The sequence below is a fragment of the Salmo salar genome, chromosome 28 (assembly GCF_965601325.2).
Source record: "Salmo salar chromosome 28, fSalSal1, whole genome shotgun sequence".
NCBI lineage: Eukaryota > Metazoa > Chordata > Actinopteri > Salmoniformes > Salmonidae > Salmo > Salmo salar.
The window spans coordinates 25,387,085-25,403,073 of NC_138318.1; the positions used below are offsets into that span (position 1 = coordinate 25,387,085).

The 15,989-nt window shown below is 43.5% G+C and overlaps 1 protein-coding gene across 5 annotated transcripts in view; it reads right to left on the bottom strand.

The window, feature by feature from the left end:
• foxn2a (forkhead box N2a) overlaps positions 1 to 3,752 on the bottom strand; it is a 40,629-nt gene extending 36,877 nt beyond the window's left edge. Inside the window, exon 1 of one of the 5 annotated variants that reach the window (XM_014180022.3) lies at positions 3,537 to 3,752. The gene's annotated coding sequence lies outside the window, so the exon portion shown is untranslated. Of the gene's footprint in view, positions 1 to 2,705; positions 2,916 to 3,325; positions 3,345 to 3,536 lie in introns of those variants that run through there. The other 4 variants (XM_014180023.3, XM_082970527.1, XM_014180025.3 and 1 more) reach the window with 4 other exon arrangements.
• Between the last annotated feature and the right edge of the window lie 12,237 nt (positions 3,753 to 15,989).

The following is a 15,989-nucleotide window of genomic DNA, read 5'->3' on the forward strand; positions in this document are numbered from 1 at the left end:
ATACCTATTGACTCAGCTTTTCATTAATTAGTAAACATTTCTAAAAACATAATTCCACTTTGACATTATGGGGTTGTGTGTGTAGGCCAGTGACACAAAATCTCAATCTAATCCAATTTAAATTCAGGCTGTCAAGGGGTGTGAATACTTTCTGAAGGCACTGAATAGCCTCCTACATGTTTCAGAAACATGTGTTTCATTCCCTTTGTCTCCAGAGTGAGATGTATAATGTCAGTCAGTCTGGTATACTTTAACATGTCCCAGAGGACAAGGACAGAATATTCACTAAGATTGAACCAGCTGCTCTTTCTATTCCACTTCTTGATTAAATGGCATGGCTCCTTTCACTCTGTGGAATAGGCTGTGTGTGTGTGTGTCTCAACTAGTGTCGAGCGCAAATACATTTTAAAAAAACGGGGAGGAAATTTAGATTCCAGAATCTCATGCCCGCAATCTAAATAACCTTATTATGTGGAGCAGCGAAGATGACCGACGCACAGCACTGCCCCCCCTACACACACACACACCACACACACACACACACACACACACACACACGACAATCGTTCAGCTCCATGTGCCTGTGCTGCACTGAGCGGAGAGAGATAACCATTCCATAGCGAGGTTAGCAGCGGGGTTAGCAGCAGCATTATTAGGGTTATGGGCAGGGCATATTTATAGTCATGAATGCCATGAAAGAGAGCAGGTCTCAGGCTATTTCAGGCAGCTAAAATAGTTACCCTTCTGACTGCAGCCCTCCTCTGCAAGTATACATACTTGTACACACAATGCCAATGGTATAAAAAACATATTTACAAAAACACACAGGGTATTAAAATAGCAACAACAAAAAACAGCAGATGGTTCCAAGAAAACCAATCATGATGTACACTGTGTTCTCACACACACACACTACACAAACACACTATTGGCATGAATTCCTGGCAGTAAACAAATGACAGGTTGATCACTTCTGTTCCTCTCCTTTTATCTCAGGCCTGCTTTGTTTTACTGTTTATCTGAGGCACATTAGTCAGCAAACTGTTTGTCAAAAAAGGAACATTGCCCATCTCCACCCTCATGTCAAACACACACAGCACATACACCAAACAAACCGTTGCCTGCATAACAAGACAACTACAGTAGGCAACCCTTTCCAATCCAAATAACTGATATATTATTTTATTTTTACAAATCAGAAATCCCAAATGTGTAACTTTTGTAAGATGGTGTTACCCCTTTTTCCCTATCACACAGACACACGAGAGGGGAAACTATCATTGTATGTTATCACACCAACTGACATACCTCTTTAGAGAAAGATAATGAATTGGCTGCCAACAGTCACTCACTGTTTGGAGATAGCTAGTAATTTGTATCTGGGACAATCTTGTTTTAATCCATTACATCATGAACAGCCGTAGCAGCCTAACTGTTGCCTCTGGTGCCAATTTCAATGTCCAAAATCACAGATGCGGTTCTTTAGTTAAATAAGCAATAAACATCCCATAATGGTTAGGGTCATGTCTAAAAATGCCCAGTTGCCCATTATTAGCTTAGTGGTTACGAGCATTGGGCAAGTAACTGAACGGTCACCGGTTTGAATCCCCAAGCCAACTAGGTGACAAATCTGTTGATGTGCCCTTGAGCAAGGCACTTAACCCAGATTGCTCCTGTAAGTCGCTCTGGATAAGAGCGTCTGCTAAATGACTAAAAATGTCCAAGTAAATGATTTTGTCTAGAAGAGATCTCAGTGACTTTGAAAGAGGGGTCTCAAAGGAGCATGGGGGTTTAAAGGGTGTGTCTCAGTCACCAGATCTCAACCCAATTTAAAACTTATGGGAGATTCTGGAGCGGCACCCGAGACAGCGTTTTCCTCCACCATCAACACACCAAATGATGGAATTTCTCGTGGAGGAATGGTGTTGCATCCCTCCAATTATGTTCCAGAAAATTGTAGAATCTATGCCAAGGTGAATTGCAGCTGTTCTGGCAGCACGTGGTAGCCCAAAGCCCTATTAAGACACTGTTGGAGTTTCCTTTATTTTTGGCAGTTATCGTAGCTACACCAAGGGCAACTTGACACTAACTCATTGCATGTCCAGTGATGTGCTGATATGCTCCAATATGTGAACAAGCCTTTCGGAGTTGCTGTTGTGACTTCTATCAACAGCGAGCTCTGTTGCTGTCCAATAATGCATTATGACAAAGGCCACGCTCCTACCTCACTAGCGCCATAAATGCACGTGGATGGGTTTGGAACTGTGTGGGGGACATTTCAACTGACAAAATTGCAACACCGCGACAATCTGGGCATGTGAGTGATTTTGAGGAATTGACTCAACGTCCATCCAGACATATTGCATTGCGTGCAGGCCAACTCATGGGACAGAGGAGCTTTAGCGGAAGAACATAAATGTTAGCAAACTGCTAGCAAGCTACATTTTGCTTGCTCAGCTCTTCGATAACCCCTGGAACACTTTCCACTGGCAATGTCACTCAACGAGGAATCAATAACAGTAAAATAACTCACTGACTGATACAAATTTCCAATAAATGAATCACAGAGGACACAGCAAATGTGCTACATATTCACAAACCCCCCCCCCCCCCCTTGCTACTGTCGCCCAACAAAGTTGCCCTATATTTTTTATATAAACCCCCCCATAATACAAATAAATAAAGTCCTTGCATGAACGACTCACCGACAAACGTTTGAAATTGGATTCAAGATGACTCATAGCAAACTGTTAAAATGGTCCACGCTCCAAATTACACCAAATTGACACGACCTCATTACTCAATATGAAACAAGTTCAAGCAGTTATCGATATGGTGTCTGACAGAAATAGTCGAACTCCCTGCCAGACTCGTGACATGGCAATCGAATGTCAAGTAAAACGGGCAGCAAGCCAACACCTTACAGAATCTAGAACGATACATTTTCCCCGTATGACTGCATGCGCAAACGAGCCATTTATCTGACCAATTCAAATAGGTGGAAAAGTGGCGAAGCCATCCAAGTTGGATACAAAATATCCACCGTCGGTACACATTGTTGCAATTGATATTTAAGTTAACAGTGTTTCATGCAAGCTCAAATGAAAATGAAAACACATTGGACGGTCAAATTTCTCGTTGTTGGCTAACTACTTACTACTCGACCGTAAAATAAGTTTGCTACATCTAGCTAACTCGATAGCTAAAGAGCCACATGGAAGACAAGAGACGCCAAAAACAACGTATTAGCACAACTGGATTTTTTTTTAACAAAGTCTAAAGAATTGAAAAGTTTCGATATAGCATTGTTTCTATTATAGCTTACCATTCCATAACGCAACGCTAGAGCTCAGAGAACAAATGGGGGAAGTACAGTACATGTTGTTCGCTATTGAACTACCATGCTGGCTGCTCGAGCTATCAGTCACTTCTCCCATTTATTTTGCGCTACCTTTCACCGGCCACGGAAAACACATTAAAGCATTCCGTAATATCACACCATTAAATAAATTAAAGACGCCTTCTCAAGTACTTACATTCATGCAAGCGTTGCCTGCAAAGTAGCAGTATGGCAGGAATTGTGTGTTCAGATGTCTGTCTCAGTGTCAGAGATCACATCGGCAGCTGCTTCCTCCATCCACGCAGCGCGCAGATCACGCCGCACAGCAACGCTACCGATCCCCTCGCCGTCGCCAAGGCAACAAACCCACTTCAACCAATCATAACCCCTCCCATTCCATATCCCCTGGCAACTGCCGCAGCGCAGAAGCACATGGTTATTTTGTGGCGCTGCCGACGCCACTCCATTTTCTTTTGTACTTTTTTTCACACGAGTTCATTGTGTAGCCTACATAGAATATGGCATATTGTAAATTTAATTAAAATACAGAAAAAACCGCACAGTACATTTTTTTGGGTGTCTCCAAATAATGCAGTTTATTTCAGCGGTTAGAATAAACTACACAGCATGTGGTGATGAAAGTGGGGATTAAAGTAATAGAAGGCACCTGCGTCATTTTGGCGGGGGACTAGAAGGCATCTGCGTCGTTTTGACGGGGGACTCCAGCCAGCCAGTGGTCATCATGATGATACAATGTAGCCTACTTTATCTGGACTAAGCAGTCTCTTCCGCTAGCAGATTAATTTGTGGTATAACTCTCCCTAAGGGCTCTAACGGGTCATCATTAAAGGGACATGTTAAGCTTTATAATGCCTCAATATGCAGCCAACACTAAAGAGACCCCTGATTTCAGTACATATGTGACTGATATGCACAGTATTAGTCATGTAGACCTACAGTATAATGGAAAGGGCTGCATTATTTGTATTCTGGTGTCGACCCTATTACTCATTTGGTATGGGCCACTGTGCAACTCTCTTAGTATCAGTGAGTTTACACCAAACTGTAACTCTCACATCAATGTGATACCTGACCCCCTTTAGAGCTCCTCCTCCCGCCCCTCTGTTTTCCTTTTATTCCTTTTTTATTTCACCTTTATTTAACCAGGTAGGCCAGTTGAGAACAAGTTCTCATTTACAACTGCGACCTGGCCAAGATAAAGCAAAGCAGTGCAACAAAAACAACAACACGGAGTTACACATGGAATAAACAAACGTACAGTCAATAACACAATAGAAAAAGTATATGTACAGTGTGTGCAAATGTAGTAAGATTAGGGAGGTAAGGAAATAAATAGGCCATAGAGGTGAAATAATTACAATTTAGCATTAACACTGAACTGATAGATGTGCAGATGATGATGTGCAAGTAGAGATACTGGGGTGCAAAAGAGCAACAACAACAAAAAATAACATTATGGGGATGAGGTAGTTGGGTGGGATATTTTCAGATGGGCTATGTACAGGTACAGTGATCGGTAAGCTGCTCTGACAGCTGATGCTTAAAGTTACAGAGGGAGATATAAGTCTCCAGCTTCAGTGATTTTTGCAATTCGTTCCAGTCATTGGCAGCAGAGAACTGGAAGGAAAGGCGGCCAAAGGAGGTGTTGGCTTTGGGGATCACCAGTGAAATATACCTGCTGGAGCATGTGTTATGGGTGGGTGTTGCTATGGTGACCAATGAGCTGAGATAAGGCAGGGCTTTACCTCCTCCTCTGTCCACTTCGATCCTGTTTTTAGAACCTCTCTCAGAGAGATAACTCTGAAAACTACCAAAGTAGCCTGCCCCATTAAATTGTATTTTCCTGCCAAAGGTTCTTCTTTCAATATGTTGAGTTCAAGGCTTATCATTTCTCTATTACCCTGTAATTAATGACCTACCTTTTTGTTCACTTTGAAATGTCTTTCTACGCCATTGTTCTGTTTGGGATGTTGTAGTATTTACAATGCTTTTGCATCCTTCTTCTAGTGGAAACACAGAAACACACCCTGTTTCACTTCATGCCCTTCAGTTAGTTCAACTGGACAAACAGGATCCTCTGTGAATCATAGGGTGGTGGTATGCTACAGCCACACTGGATTCAAGTAAACCAGCCATTAGAGGGTTGAACAGGACCTGTAGTGTTTGTTTACCTAGGTGCAGTGTTGTTCTAACCCATATAACTCCTTTTCATGTTGATGTTTTCTTTTCTTTTCTGGGTTTTGAGGCTTGAAAGAAATAATACAATCCCACATGTGGTGCTCTATCAAGTCTTTGACTTGAAGTCTCAGTTTTGAGTTGTCCTCATTCACTCGTTTTCTTTCTGAAGTTGCTGTTTTTCCCCTAGCACATTTCCCCATGGCTACTGTTGGTGACTGGGTCACATGGTCTATCTCGTGCTTGGAGAAGAGGAAAGGATGGACAAATGATGCAGGAAGCTGTCTGTCTGTTTCTAGTTACTGGTTAAAAGTCCCTTGTGGGAGTGGAATGAATCATCCCCCAAAAATGCCCCTTTGAATAATCAAACCCTTTAAGGTCATATATTTGACCTATATGCCACATTCTGTTTACAGATATATTTGGAGAGCTAAGGACCATTGTATTTCTCTTGAATAAATCCTTTGTGTGTATGTAGCTTTTGTAGCCACCGACGTAGCTCTGACGGTCATGATTTACATTCATTATTCACATGCTACATTGTTTATGTAATCCTCTCTGAATGTACAGGTATGTTTCAGTTTGTGAGTGTATGTACGTGGTGTTTGTCTACTCTCACACAGACCTAGCTGAGATAAAGAGGAATTATAATACATTTAGAATTGTATTCATGGTATCTTCCTTCAATAGCCAATCTCCTTGCTATTCAGATATAGTAGATAGATGTGCCATACTCTACGAGAGTGTATGAGAAGGAAAGCGTTAGGATTTATGACCAAAGACAAAATAGAATCCTTGAGTTCATCCTCTTCATTCACTTACTGTACTTTCTGTACGTTGCTTTTGCTCAGGTTGCCGTGTCATCATTTCCATACTGTACATGCTAAGAGCTATTCATAGGGCCATACAGCCAGCAGCAGCGTACAGCCTATAGCACAGAATCACTCTGCCTCATTTTTATTCTCCTCCCTTCCCTGTATCACTCCTTCCTCTCTTTCCCTAGCTGGATGATGAAGTTGCAAAGACAGCAAATGGGAGAGGAGAACAAGATATAGCAATCACCAGGGCAACGGAGCTGATTGAGGATGCCTTGAACAGACAGAGCCATTAGTCTGTGCGCCTGGAACTGTGCTAATCTGATTTTAAATCTGTTACTACAATCTAAAGCATTATGCCCAAGAGACCACTGACAGGGATAGGTCTAGATACCTGATTCAGGGAGGAGGGAATGGCACAGACCACATCACTGACAAACAGTTTGCCTTGGATTTCATTTTGGAGAATATTTATGAAAAATAGAGAGGCAATAGCAGAGCATAAGGTAATGTAGTTAGATGGGATGCATAGGTAAGAGGAGGTTATGTGTTGATGGTGGGGTTATGGTGGGTAAATTGAAGGAAGGGGATACATCAAGTAGATGGAATGAAGAGTGTGAGAAGATTGAGGAGAGATGTGGAGAGGTACCTATGAGAAGGAGGAGCTAATTTATGTTTTATGGTTACATACACCAGATAAGTGCAGTGAAATGTGTTGTTTTACAGGGTCAGACATAGTGGTACAGCACCCCTGGAGCAAATTTGTGTTAAGTGCCTTGCTCAAGGGCACATCGACAGATTCAAACCAGCAACCTTTCGGTCACTGGCCCAACACTCTAAACACTAGTCTACCTGCCTAGCCGTTGAACTGAGTGTGTGAGATGAATTATGTATGTGAGGTGGTAGTGGAGGGATGAAACATGAGGATGGATGCAATCTGTAGATACGGTGTATTTTCTGTGTGTGTGTGTGTGTGTGTGTGTGTGTGTGTGTGTGTGTGTGTGTGTGTGTGTGTGTGTGTGTGTGTGTGTGTGTGTGTGTGTGTGTGTGAGAGAGAGGAGAGATCGTGTGTGTCGTGTGTGTGTGTGTGTGTGTGTGTGTGTGTGTATGTGTATGAGAGTGTGCAGTACATCAGGATTGGTGTCTAAGAGTGTGTGTGTGCGTGCTTACATTTTGTTCATGCTCTTGGGCATGCATGCGACTATGTGTGTGTGTATGTTTCAATGAGTGTGTGTGTGTGTGTGTGTGTGTGTGTGTGTGTGTGTGTGTGTGTGTGTGTGTGTGTGTGTGTGTGTGTGTGTGTGTGTGTGTGTGTGTGTGTGTGTGTGTGTGTGTGTGTGTGTGTGAGAGAGAGAGAGAGATCGTGTGTGTGTGTGGTGTGTGTGTATGTGTATGAGAGTGTGCAGTACATCAGGATTGGTGTCTAAGAGTGTGTGTGTGCGTGCTTGCATTTTGTTCATGCTCTTGGGCATGCATGCGACTATGTGTGTGTGTATGTTTCAATGAGTGTGTGTGTGTGTGTGTGTGTGTGTGTGTGTGTGTGTGTGTGTGTGTGTGTGTGTGTGTGTGTGTGTGTGTGTGTGTGGTGTGTGTGTGTGTGTGTGTGTGTGTGTAGTGTGTCAGATTAACAGGCTGCAGTGTGTTAGTAGTGGTGGTGGCGTTGTGGTCAGGAGGAACAGGAGTCCTGCTGCTTTAATGGTCTATAAATCTGTGCGGCCTGGCTAGCCTGACACTGCCCCACTGAGACCCACTCATGCGGAAATGAATCAGGCCCTTTTTACGGACCGCAAGTGTCCAAGCTCCCACACACACATTCGTACGCACACACACAAGCACGCACGCATACACACACACACTCCCCTGCCAGGCGGCTAGCCGATAAGAAAGGCTGCACACACACACACATGCACACATGCACGCACAGACACACACACACACACAGACACAAACAGACAAACACAGACACACGCCCCTGCCGGCCGCTATCCGATAAGAGAGGCTGCACATGCACGCACACACACGCACACGCACACACATACACACACAGCAATACTCCATTCCAACCCTGTCGGAGCTCCTAAAACACTCCATTAATGACAAGTCCTCTTCATTCTGACTCTCTTCTGATTTCCCTGGCTTGCTATTTCTCCCCCCTGATACTCTCTTCACACCTTAGTTAGCTTTCCAGAGGGTGAGCAACCACACACACACACACACACACACACACACACACACACACACACACACACACACACACACACACACACACCACACACACACACACACACACACACACACACACACACACACACACACACACACACACTACACAGTCATATTTGTTCCAGTTTTGGCCTATGAGGATCTGTGATTGTGGTAACACTCAACATCAAATCAAATCAAATGTTATTGGTCACATACGCATAGTTAGCAGATGTTATTGCGAGTGTAGTGAAATTGTTGTGCTTCTAATTCCGCCAATGCAGCAATATCTAACAAGTAATCTAACAATTCCCCAACAACTACCTAATACACACAAATCTAAGTAAAGGAATGGAATAAGAATATATACATATAAATATATGGATGAGCAATGACTGAGCGGCATAGGCAAGATGCAATAGATGGTATAAAATACAGTATATACATATGAGATGAGTAATGCGAGATATGTAAACATCATTATTAAAGTGGCAAATTCAAAAATTCAATAACAGCTCTTAGTCACTGTGCTGGAGTTGTTATTGAATTTAAGCAGCTCTTAACATAGACGTGTCTGTAATGCATCTCTACAGAAGATTAGGTTATGGCTGCTACAAGCCTGGTAATGTCATTAATATACACATGTACACACGCAAGCATGCACCCACATGCTCCCGACTGGGCACAGACGTCAGTTTAACGTCTAGTTTTGATTTACATTTTGTTGAACTACACACACACCCACACGCATGCATGCACGTACACACGCCTGAACACACATCTATGTAGGCAGGCTTGCACACACAAACACGTGCGTATGCACGCATACAGGGGGGCATGCATGCACACACGCACACACACATGCACACACACATGAAAGGTGTTTAACCTGTGGCCCGCTGGAGGAAACAGGAAGCCAGTGGTGCTCTCATCACTTTGTGCCTTCAGCAGTGGCGATATGGATCTAATTATTTTGTTGAATTAAATTGCTAATTGGGATTCCACCAGGGTGTGTTTCTGAAAGAGAATGTGTAATTGCATTGCAAGGTGGGAGGCCATATTTGTCTTGTGTGACTGGTCTCTGATGAGGGTTCCATTGGGGACAAGGGTCATACGGTGGAACTGCCTTCTTCTGTCACCTGTTCTTTATTGTATGGCTCCCGTCAAATGATATTCTTACAGGGAGCAGAGGCCGATGACAGCACTGGTGAGAATGAGGCTGAATCATCACGCTGTAGACACACCGATTGGAATCGCCATATGGACCAAAGCGTAATGATCCTACTTGTGCAATGTTTTCATTTGCAGAGTGAGTGCAATATGAGACACACCACTCACGCAAAACATTCAAATGCACACACCATCCCCTGATGTTCCCAGGGGATCACTACGCTCAGGCCAACTTGTCCTAATTAGAATGAAACTGAAGTTGTTAAACAGTATAAAACTCATGAGCACACACGCACGCACGCACGCACGCACGCACACACACACACACACACACACACACACACACACACACACACACACACACACACACACACACACACACACACACACACACACACACACACACACACACACACAGCCTACTCTGCTCAGCTATTTAGCTGTATTTCCATAGATAAGGATCTCAAGGCCAGTGGACAGGGTAAACAGGCATTATTTGCATTCGCCCAAAGGCAGGTACTGCCTGTCTGTCTGAGGAGCCGTCACTGCACACGTCACCTGAGTAATGAAATGCAGTAAGTAAGTAAGTAAGTAAGTAAGTAAGTGTTACTTACTGCATTTCATTACACCAGGTGACGTGTGCAGTGACGGCTCCTCAGACAGACAGGCAGTACCTGCCCTTGGGCGAATGCAAATACTGCTTGTTTACCCTGTCAATGAGCCCAGCCCTAACTCAGGCTTATTACTCCATTACATGACGATCAAAGTTCACTATAAAAGTGTGGGGGAGGCAATCAAAAACAAAATGGGTTGACAGAACACAAGAAACCTTTGGACATCCTGATTTTCAAGGAAAACCCCTTTACCTTTGCTGAGCTACACCCGTAGATAAAAAAATAAATACAAAATAATAATAATATATAGAGTATTCATTTTATGAAGTATTTTGTATGTTTATTGGTGGAGAGAGATAGAGGTGAAAGGTAGGAGATAGAGTGTTGATAGAGCAGATTCAAATCCATGCCGGCAGCGATACACTGTACTCCAGAGGCAGCGGGTTAGACTGAAGACCTGAAAACCTGCCTAAGAACCAGGTGCGGTTAACAAGTTTCTTTTAACTTATCTGTTCTTCAGGTTTTGTTCCCTAGGTCTTTCCCTCTCCTCCCATTCCTGTCCTCCCGCTCCTCTCTTGTCCTTTCCTCCCTAGCCTCCAGTAATAATCCTAAATGCAGTACTGGAGCCTGTTTGTTTACAGAAGCCCTGTGTTTGACAGGCCTTTGTGCTAACCAGGCCTTATGAATTGTGTCAACAGGCGCTGGCTGTCTCTTATCTATAGCTTGATAAAGGCCTCCTTCAATGATGGGGCAATAAAATAACTCAATAGGCAGGCAGGTAGGAACATTCTTTTTTTATTTTATTTTATTATTATTATTTTAACCTTTATTTAACTAGGCAAGTCAGTTAAGAACAAATTCTTATTTACAATGACGGCCTGTCTAGGAATCACTCTCTGCTCTTGAGTGGCTATCCAGAAGGAAAAAGGGAACACACATTCAGAAAGACTAAAGCCAAACAATTAGCCAGTAATTCTCTATTGATTCAGCCTATTTATTCAGGTTAGAAATGTAAATAGTCATTGTTTTTGATGAGGTGTTGAACTGTTGATTCACTCCAGGGCAGGATGAACACCCAGGCCCTGGCTGCATCCCAAATGGCACCCTATTCTTCCTATAATGCATGGGTCCTGGTCAAAAGTAGTGCACTGTAAAGGGAATAGGGTGCCATTTGGTACACAAACACTATAACGCGAACAAACAACAATCAGCAATGTTTTATCTGATAAAAAAGGACTTAACAGACTTCTATGCAGGAATGTTAAAGCAGCTGCTTAGTAAATCCTGTTTTATAAACCAAGTCCTGCTGCGGGCTAAGTTTACTGATAGATGAATGACAACGTCTACATTTTGTGTTCAATGAACCGTGGAAAAATAGTTTCTGCCTTTAATAAGTATTTCTTTAACTTCTTTGAAACAGTTTAAAAATCAGTAAGAAAGTTTTAATCTACACCATTATAACTAAGCAGGAAGAGAAGCAGGAAGACAAAAAGGCAGGGATTAGGAGAGGAAGTGTGGCCAGAATTAAATTATTATTATCTCACATGAATCCCAACAGTCCAAACCGCATTGGCCATGGGGATTTATCTGTATAGAGCAGTCAGTGGTTGAAAAGGAATCCCTCTCTGCTCTTGAGTGGCTATCCTTTTTACAGGTCAGGGTGAGAGCTGCAATAGTGTGAGGCACCAAGGCATCACAGATCAAAATCAATAGGCCCCTATAGGCCCCAGGCTAGGCCTATTCAGCTAGCAGGGTGAGAGGGGACCTGGATTGAGTGGGGGGCTGGACATTCCATAAAGGAGGATGACATCACAATAGGGAGTTGGGAGTTGCTGGTTGGAGCACTGACCATGAAATAGATGCCTCTCTCTGATCACGGGATCAACCCACTTCCTAGAGAAAACCTAACCACTCCAGTTCCTGGGATTGTTCAAGAGGAGTGGGATTCCACAGCTCTACCCCTGCCTCCATTTCCATATCCACAGTCTGAGGAAGACTGGTTGGTCGAAACATGTTGCTCTATGTAATTCTGCTCCTACCTCTGTTTACACAGTGTCTACATTAAGTATCTTCTCTGTATTATTCAGTCTTACTTTTTTGTATTTTGTTTTGGCTTATCCTCAACTTTGCCTGACTACCGAGCATGGAGATATACTGTAGCACCAACACAAATACAATCACCGCCCACAAAGCAGTGTCCCTGGGCCTGGCTTGGCCTGGGCTTTGTTGTAAAGCCTGGTACTAAAGTATTGACTGATGGGGATCTCAGGAGTCAGGACCTGGATTTACAACCGCAATTGGTCACAGCTTCTCCTGGAAGGACCAAAGGGACAACTGGAGAGTATAGCGGTGCAAAGTTTAACTCCAACCCGATGAGTTAGACTGCCAATAGAGTGCTGACAGCTAGGGAAATGGCATTGTCCAAGCTGTCAAGGAAGGCTTGGATATATGGCATGTGACTTACTCTGTTTTTATCACGTTTACAACCTGCAATGTCCATTGAAACGGCGACTCCTGAACTTCAGTTTAGCAATATAACAGCATAGCACTGAACTTTGCCTGCTTTTATGTCATTGTAGCAACCAATTCAGTGCTGGTAGTAACTACAGTTGGACAGAGTTTCTTATTGAGCAATAACAACCGTTTCTCTTAAGCCTGGTCCCAGATCTGTTTGTACTGTCGCTATGACAGCCACAAGTAGACTAGACAGCTCAAACAGATCTGAGACCAGGCTAGTTTCTCTTCTTTGCTGTGATTGTGCTTCACGGTTTATAGCCCCAGTAAAACTGCATGGGAGGATAATTCCCCTCTATAAAAGCTCCTGCAAATAACCCTGCAATACAATCAACCACATGCAGGGGCAATTAAATTAGCCTATTGATCCTGGACTGTTCTATTACCCTGCTAAATTATGTTTTCTACTGGTAATGACTGCCTCATGCTGGCAAATGAACACCTCGGCAAGTCTATTAACTGACAAGGGAAAGAGGATGAAAAGACAGACGGATGGCAGACAGACAGACATACAGACAGACAAGCCACTCTGACATGTTGTGTTATGTTGAGTATAGTTCATTACAATGTTGAAATGATCCAAAATTGTAAATGTATTCATCCTCACTCATCAGTTGTTTGTTGTTGTTGTTGTTGTTGTTTACAGTGAAAGGGGGTTCAGAGTAAGTCTTCCTCAACATCTTCAGTGTAACCAGTGAAGGCTTGCCAGAGGTAACAACCATGAATACTTTGGGCTCTATGCTCTTAGAAAAAACGGTGCTGTATAGAACCTTAAAGGCTTTTCGGCTGACCCCATAGTAGAACCATTTGAAGAACCCTTCTTGGTTCCAGGTAGAACCCTTTTGGGTTCCATGTAGAGCCTTTTCTATAGAGGGTTCTATATGGAACACAAAAGAGTTCTGCCTGGAACCAAAAAGGGTTCTCCTAGGGGACAGCGGAAGAACCCTTTTGGAACCTTTTTATCTTAGAGTGTACCAGTCCCACTGCCACCACATTGATTTACACAGCATCCCATCCACCCCACTCTGCCTCGGGCACAAGTACACTTTGTGTTGGGGGGACAATTGTGGTGTTTGTGCCCTGCCAATGTTGTCTGGCACCATCAGCTCCATAGTAGGCTGCCGTGGAGCTAGCTATTGTTCCCTGAGCAGCATGTGTGTGTGTTTGTTAATAAAGTTCATGTGTGTGTGTACAATTACTGTGCAGTGACTGTCAAGGATAGGCATCACAAAAACTTGGGATACATTCTACACACTATGGGGGTTGAGTGTCTATTAGTGTCTGTTAGTGTTACATAAGTATATGTCCTAATTAGTTTGAATAGAGTTAGTGTGTACAGAGTGTTGGAAATGTAAAGCGCTAAAGGGCAAGTGTTAGCATGCTAAAATGTTAGTTGTGGAACTATAGTGGTGTGGACATTGTTATTGTGTAGACGTGAGTGTACAGTGGGGTGTAGGGCTGTGAGTGAGTGTGACCCGTTGCCTAGGGGCGTGGGGCTGTATAAAGAACTCTAGGTCTATGGGGAGCCTGCCTGGCTGGCTGGCTGTGGCTATGGGCAACACGGCTGCAGACAGTGTGTGTGTGGATAGAAAGAAGCGTGTGCTGCCTCTCTCTGCCTCACTGAGCACAGGGTAATGAAGCATGGCAGAGGAGAGGAGGGGAGGAAAGGAGGGGAGGGGAGGAGGAGAGTAGCGGGTGGGAGGAGGAGAGTAGGGGAGGAGGGGAGGGGGAGAGGGGAGTGGAGGAGAGTAGGGGAGGAGGGCAGGGGGGAGAGGGGAGGAGAGGAGAATGTGGCTGCAGGGTAGGTAGGGTGCCGAAACCAGGATCAATGTTGGGGAGGTGAGACAGCACAGCAAATCAAAATCAAATCAAATCAATAAGACTTAGACTTCTCCGTGAAATGCTTCCCAACGACGCAGAGCAATTTTGTTTTTAGAACAATTAAAATAGTAACACAAATGGAATAAATGACACAAGAATGAAGCTATATGCAGGGAGTACCAGTACCAGTACCATATCACTGCGCAGGGAGCTGCTTGCCGGCCTGGCTCTGTTCTGCTCTCCGGTCATGCTACTGCTGCCAGCCCTGCCACACTCTTGGTTGCGTCACAATAATCTCTCCTTTTTCCCAAAGCGTACACTTGTTCACATCCTTTCATGGATTTAAAAGAAAATGACCGGTATATGGGAACTCCCTCTAGCCCATGCCTGCACCAATCTAATACTTAAACATTTGTGGGGAGTAGTGAACGAGTGCAGACTTCAGCGAGAAGAAGAGATTACTGGGACGCGTCCTTTCTTTCTCTTTCTCCTTCTGGTCGGTCAACTGTCCTCTCATGTCCCTCCCTCTTGTTTTTTCTCATGCCATCTCTCCTTTCTTTACTGATCAAAAAGCTCTCTATTTACAGCTCAAACAAAAGACAAGTCTTATTACATGTTCATACATAATAGCTGCATGTACATATTCTGTTTTATTGTGATGAAAATTTATGAAAGTGAAGGAAAATTATTTTTTAAGTCAAGAATTTTTTTCACATTGTCCCCGCTATATTAATTCTTCATGAGTTCTCTATTCCTCTTTCTCTCCTTCCTTGTGTTCTTCTGCTCTTCTCTTCCTCTTTACCTTTGCCCTTTTGACCTATGAGGTCTAGCCTGAGCAGATGTGATATTGTGTCTCCAGTGTTGTGTTGTCTTGAATGGCATTCCACAGACAGGGAAAATTGCCCCCGTCTGGTCCTTATCTGTACTGGGATCCAGGGGCCTTGAAACGTGAGTCTCCTGAGTGATTGTTTTTTAGGGTGAGAGAAGATATGTCTATTTGTGCATTTAAATACATTTCTAAATCAATGCATGTATTCAGGGCCTAGTTGACTGTTAGGAGTCAATGAACCAAGGAGAAGTGAAATTTATGCGAATAACCTTTTATATAAGTTTGAGTTTGTATGTCAAATGTATTTGTAAGATGTAAGATGTATGACAGAGCACCTTTCAAAGTAGAAGAGCCATCAACCGTTCAACAACGCACTACAATGAAACATTTATGGATTTTTGGTTGATATACCAACATGGTGTGAGTCAGCAAGTGTGGTGCTATTCATAGCCTGCAACCCAGGCCCTAACACTTCTCTCTTCCGGCAC